The 6192-nt window shown below is 43.8% G+C and overlaps 1 long non-coding RNA gene across 1 annotated transcript; it reads left to right on the top strand.

Annotated features, from left to right (window-relative positions):
- The first annotated feature begins 923 nt into the window (after positions 1-923).
- On the top strand, positions 924-5629 carry LOC108640708. Its single transcript, XR_001921421.1, has 4 exons — positions 924-943; positions 1066-1213; positions 2387-2534; positions 5478-5629. It is a non-coding gene; the product is annotated as an uncharacterized LOC108640708 (long non-coding RNA).
- The last annotated feature ends 563 nt before the right edge of the window (positions 5630-6192 follow it).

Genomic DNA, 6192 nt, shown 5'->3' with positions numbered 1-6192 from the left:
TTAGAATCTATCTTAAAAACACAGGTTTATTGACCCTACGTCAAGCACTCACAATGCTTTGAGCTATAGACTACTCTAGATTAATAATCCATTTAAAAAGAAGCATTTCCCACTTTCCTTGGCTCTTGCACAGTCCGGAAGCAGTTTTTGTTGGGATTATCCAGCTAGATTATTCCTTTGCCTTACCCCATAATTTCCAGCACTTTCCCATGAGCATAACACCCCATAATAACCTCCCCTTATCACCTGGGCTAATTGTCTTCTATAAATATTTGTATTTTTACCCATATCACTGGTGGGAAGGTGCTGGAGGAATATGGAGGTGGTGGAGCAGATCCCTTGGCACTTCATTTCTTCCTTCTAGAAACTTTTGCTATTTTCAGGTTTGTTTTTTTTTTCCTCTCCAACTGAAATTTTATCCAAAACCTGAAAATTTTAAGTTAAAACACTTTAGTTGAAGATAACATTCCTCTAGAGCAGGTTAAGGAATCTCCTGGGTGTCACACAGTTGCTTGTGACCTGGGTTGGCCTCATCGCCACTCTGGAACAGCACCCTTGGGTGGGGGAGGTGATTTGGGAGAGGGAGCTTGGATTTCCTGTTCCTGACTCATGAGTTGCCAGGGAATAAAGCAGTGACCCTTCTGTGTGTGTATTTCCTTTCTTAATCCCATATTTAAACTTTGTGCTCAAGCTCCAGGATAATTTTAGCAATAGAAAAAATCAAGTCTATTTTTTAAAAGCTGAGTAACTTGTGAACATAGTTTATAGTTAAGAGTTTTCAATGAGCTCTTTCAGAGCTCATATGGAAAGTTTGGAGATTTATTTTTAAATATTATAATTAGTTGTAATTTAATCTGTCCCCTAAGCAAATGCCTTGAAACACATCTCTGGTATTCCTCTCATTTCCCATGATTTATCTTATCCCAGGATATGCCGGGATCAGGTATGGAAATGTTACCTGCAGACCCCTCTTCATTAGGCAGCTGCTCACTTCACAGTCTACTGTGACTTTAGATGTTGCTACAAATCAATATATTCTTAATTTTTATACTCTGTCTTTTCCAGCACAGGCTCCCTCCACTCTGTTGTTCCATTTATCTCTGTTGATCCTGTGTTGGAGGCACAACACGGAGACCCCAGGAGATGGGCAACAGCAGCAGGAATTGCCCTGAGGGGCTTGTTTTGGCTGGGAACTGGGATCAGCACAGCCAGGGTGAGTTAGTGGAAGGCAGAGGGTTGTGACAAAGCATTTGTGTGAGATTTTGTGGGGAACTTGGAGCAAAAGGGAAATATTTCACCCCAGGATAAACTTTAAGGGGAATGTAGTGAAGTTGTTTGAGGCCAGGTTGGATGGGGCTTGGAGCAACCTGGGAGAGTGGAAGGTGTCCCTGCCCATGGCAGGGGGTGGAACTGGGTGGTCTTTAAGGTAGCTCCCAACCCAAACCAGTCTGTGATTCCATGATGATGATGAAGGTGGGACAAAGGAAGGAAGTTCCCTTTAGCTACAGATTCTCCAGACCATGGAAGGGATGGGCCAAGCAACAAATGGGGGCTGAGCTTTGTTCCCAGGGACAAGTAAAGGTGATATTTGGGTAAACCTGGTGTTTTCAGACTTGCATCAGTATGAGCAGTCTCTCTGAAAGCCAGGGACAGTGTCCTGGCCAGGAACTGGAGTGGGACAGGTGCAGGGAAGAGGGGTAGTTTGGCCAAGGACCCAACAGCCACCACTCCTCCCCCTGTCTTGTGGTGTTACAGTGGTGAGGCCACGTCTGGTATGACCGAGGGAGCTACAAACACAGAACTCTTTAAATATTCCTATATTTGAGAATCTATGGAAAACTGCAATTTATCTCTCGCAGGCAATCTCTAAATATTTGCATTTTGCTCAGTAGCTGCACAAAACATGGTTGAGAGCAGGATCAGGCCACAGGCAGCCTTTGTTTTGTTAGTGAGAGGAGTTTGGAACAGGCTTCATTTTCACTCTATAAGCCTCTCTGTGATCTGCCTCGTGCATCTGTTTTCCCTTGATCTCGCTGTGTGACTGACAGCTACTTTACACCAGCATTATCTGTCAAAACATTATTTAATGGAATCCCTTCTAGAAGGAGTTTTTGTTATTATTAGAAATCAAAATGCGGCGATAATTGAATCCCTTTATATTCCCTGTGTAATGCAAGGAGTAAGACATATTCACACCTAAGGGGAAAACACATCTGGATTTCCTCTTTGCCCCAAGACCGGGAGCTCTCCCTTTCCCTGGCACAGCTTTGATTCGCCGCAGCTCGAAGGGAGAGGAAATTTGCAGTGTGTGCATCTCATCTGAGGGAAACAATGCCATACATCCACTGATTTTTTTATTTTTTATTTTTTTTTTTTTTTGCTATAGGAATCACATTAAATAAATATATAGCGAGCTGCAGTGTCACAACAAGTAGATGTACAATTACGAAGACAAAATACCCCAAGGAAATCAACACAAGGCTTATTAATATCCAGGCCTGCAGAAGACAACTGTCAGACAATTGGTCAACAAGGTACATGGTATCTGTTAGATACTGACTAACCCATTATGATCTTTATGAAGTGTCCTTTTGGGGGTCTAGATCTTCAAATATGAGTTGGAAGACCCTTTTCTTTTATTAGTTGCTAAGCTCTTTATACTTTTACCATATTGCGGCAGGTTAGAAGTCTGAGCTTTATTGTCTTATGTTATTGAAAATCCAGATTCCCGCAGCCTTCTCCCTCAGGTCAAGATTTGTCTGAGAATACATTCTCATTTCTCCATGTACAAAGGCTGTCTGGAGAGAGGCAGAAAAAGATTATGACTGTAATATACTTAAATCCAATTTATTTGCCTGACTAGAAACTTCCACACTTCACAATTGCTTCCTACAGAAGATTTTGTATTTAATTCCTTCATCGCAGTAAGGAGCAGGAATGATCTTAGTCCTCCAACAGGTATATGCTCCACACACACCTGAGCCAGAGGAAGGAGAGATGATGAAAATAGCAAATGGACACTTGTTTTGCATGTTTGCAGTTTATTTTTGCTTAAGGATAATGAGTTGCAAAGAGATCTCTAAATAACCTCTGCAGAGCTGGTGTTTGAGAGCACTGAGGGGGTTCTGAGCATCGCCTGTGAAGTGCTCAATGTAGACATTTTGCTCAGTAACTTCATTCTCGTGCTCCTCTCTTAGTTCTTGGTTTGAGAGGACTTGTTAAGCTACTGAGGTCACTCACCAGGTTGCTGGGGCTATTTTAAACCTTCATTTGAGAAGGCTTGAAAAGCCCTGGGTCGGGTTTCCTACACCCTTTTCCTAAGCAGAGGTGGCACTAAACCCTTTCTGCCTGGCTCCCAGCACTGACCAAGGGATACATGGACAGTCCATAACACTGCAGGCCATTTAGGGCCTCACCAACCCATTTATTTAGGGGAAAAATATAAAATGGGATCAAAAGATGCTTTGAAAATGCAGTGCTCACCTTTGCGCTGCACGTGGAAGGCTGTGGCTGAGAGCCTTGACTGTCCATAACCCTGTCCAGGGCTTGGGATGCTTGTAGAGGGTTGATAAATCACCATGAAGAGATCAGTAAAGCCATTTATTGTGGCACCACCTCCTGCTTGCCTTGAATTTAGCATGTGATCTGTAGCACTGGTTGGGGCTCACTGTTTGGGCAGGGCAATGCCAAAAAGTGTCAGAAAGGAGACTTTCTTCACAGTTACCAGAACAAAAATATGCCAAACACTCTGAAGGTGCAAAATAGGAGCTGCCTCTGTCTCCTAGATTTTCCCATGACTTGGGGCAATACATATTTCATAAGACTGAAAAAAAGCCTAAAACATGGTTAACTCCCTCTGGGACAGCTGTTTATTTAGGAATATGCTGCAGTTGTGTTTTTAGCTAAGAAGAGCTCTCAGTTTAGTCCTAACAGAGACAAGCATAATTCCCCCAGAAAGTGCCATGGCACAGATCACTTTGGGGCAGCCAGACCAGATAAAGATCTTTGTCACAGCAAAATTTATTCAGTTGCTCCCAAACTTCCACAGCTGGTAAAATCCAGCATGTGGATCTGTGGCTTGTGTTTTCCACGAATGCTGTCCTTTCACCCCCTGAGCTGGAAACCTTTAATTCTCTTCCCAGTGTTCCCAGCACTGTCTCTGTGCTGGAGTTTTGCACGGCCACGGTGCTGGATTTTTTCATTTTCCTCCCAATCTTAGGAACAAATTCTCCTTTTCAAAGTCTTCACCCTGTGGGGCTCTAAAATCATAACAATTAATGCTGGCAAAGACTCCTGAAGCCACCTAAGCCATCCCTCCTAGGGCAGGATTGCTGGAGCAGGCAAAGAAATTAATGGAGAGGGGAAGCACGGGAAGCAGGCAGGTACTTCCTCCAAAGCTAAAGTTGGGGTAAAAAGTTGAAATAATTTAAAAGAGCTGCTTGAGGGGAGGTGGCAGAACTGCTCTGTCACCTGAGTGTTTGATGGTTACTCTGCAAGCTGTTGAAATCACTAATTTGTCCTAATTTTAACTTTTATTTCAACATTTGCTTTTTTTCCTTATTTTTACTTTTTTGTAGCAACAAGGGGTGATGGAACAGATTTACAGTATTCAGTGTTCCTCACCCTTCCAGAGGCGTTAAGTGGCTCTAAATGCATATGAAATATGTGTGCTGGGTTCCTCGCCTGCTCAGCAATGTGTTCTTCCTACGTTACTAATTGCTAGCAGGAAAAATAGGAGGAATTTGTTTACCAGCTTCCTGCATAATATTCAGACATCTGGAGCTGCTAGGTCTGGATGGCATTCCTGGGGGAGAGAACATACATCAAGGACAATTAGACAACTGGGGAACTGCAGCCTAAAGGGAATTTGCCCAAACATGGGAAACAGCTCCGTGACGGGCGCGACAGCTCCGGCTGAGCCCGGCGTTCGCCCCGGCACCCACTCACTTCCCTGGGCTTTTCTGCTCTTCCTCCTCTCCCTGGTGCAGTTTTTCCCTGCTCTGTTTGTTGTCTTGGCAGTGCTGGGTGGATGGTTGGACTCAATGATCATAGAGGACTTTTCCTAAATTATTCCACGATGTCTGACCTCCTGTTTTTTGCTGTCTGCAGGTGCATTGTCCCCATCGCTGGCCCTTATTCCTGTGCAAATTTTCCCAAAGCAGGGATAGTACCCTCAGGAAAACTAATTTTTGTGTAACTTAACTGCACCAGTGTCACTTAGGGATGTTTTATGCTATGTTTAGGGAGAGTAAATACATATGTTACACACCCTGACTGTGTGAGCCTTCCCTACTTCTGTCTCCTGTCACAGAGCTGCAGGCACAAACTCTTTTTTGTGGCTTCCTCTGGGCTTGTGGCACTCCTCAAAAATCCAGGGGCCACCACATGAGAAACAGGGAGCAACAGTTCCCTTGGGGTTGCTCCTCATCTGTGACACAGATGGGTTATCGATGATTTTCTCTGTTCTTATTTAACAGCTCGAGATCAGCTGAGACAGACGGTGTGGATTGATTGAAATCAGCCAAGTAACTGCTTTTAATCGTGATTTAAATCAAAAAGTGAGAAACCTTGGTTTAACTAATTGATTTTTAAATTTGCTTTGCATTTGTGCTTTTTCAGTTTCCTAAATAAATGTCTGTCCCCTTCGGGGGTGTCCTGGAACCAAAATTTTCTTTGTAACACGCTGGGGCTAAAAACACCCCATGGTTTCCACTTATGTATTTTATGAACATACTTTTATTCAAATTTCATTTTTATAGAAAAAACACTTCTCTGTTGTATTTTTATTCCTTTTTTTTTTTTTTTGTTGCCTGTGTTTTACACTTCACGGCATCAGGCTACAACTGGAGGTGACTGGAAGGCAGCCAAGGGACACTTGGGTGGTCTTCAGGGCCCCTTCCAAGCCAAACCCTTCTGTAACTCTATGAAACTGTGAGTAATGGCAGGGAGGAAGCACAGGTGGACCCCTCTGAGCACCCACAAATTATTAATTTATCCCCCACGTGGTTACTGCTGTGGATTTCCACCAAAGCACTGGCACTTCTGAGAAGGTCCTTCTGTCAGAGCTGGTGCTAGGATCGGTCAGGATGGGCATAACTGGTTTTGAGGCACCTGGCTTTGTCTGGGGTGGGTGTCCATGGTCGTGTTTGCCGTTGGATAGTCACAGTGGTGAACAGGAAGCTGAGCTTCTGG

This window comes from Manacus vitellinus, unplaced genomic scaffold (genome assembly GCF_001715985.3).
Source record: "Manacus vitellinus isolate BGI_N305 unplaced genomic scaffold, ASM171598v3 scaffold_40_pilon, whole genome shotgun sequence".
In the NCBI taxonomy this organism is placed as follows: domain Eukaryota; kingdom Metazoa; phylum Chordata; class Aves; order Passeriformes; family Pipridae; genus Manacus; species Manacus vitellinus.
The sequence above is the reverse complement of the archived record's forward strand: the minus strand, read 5'-3'. Positions and strand labels throughout refer to the sequence as shown.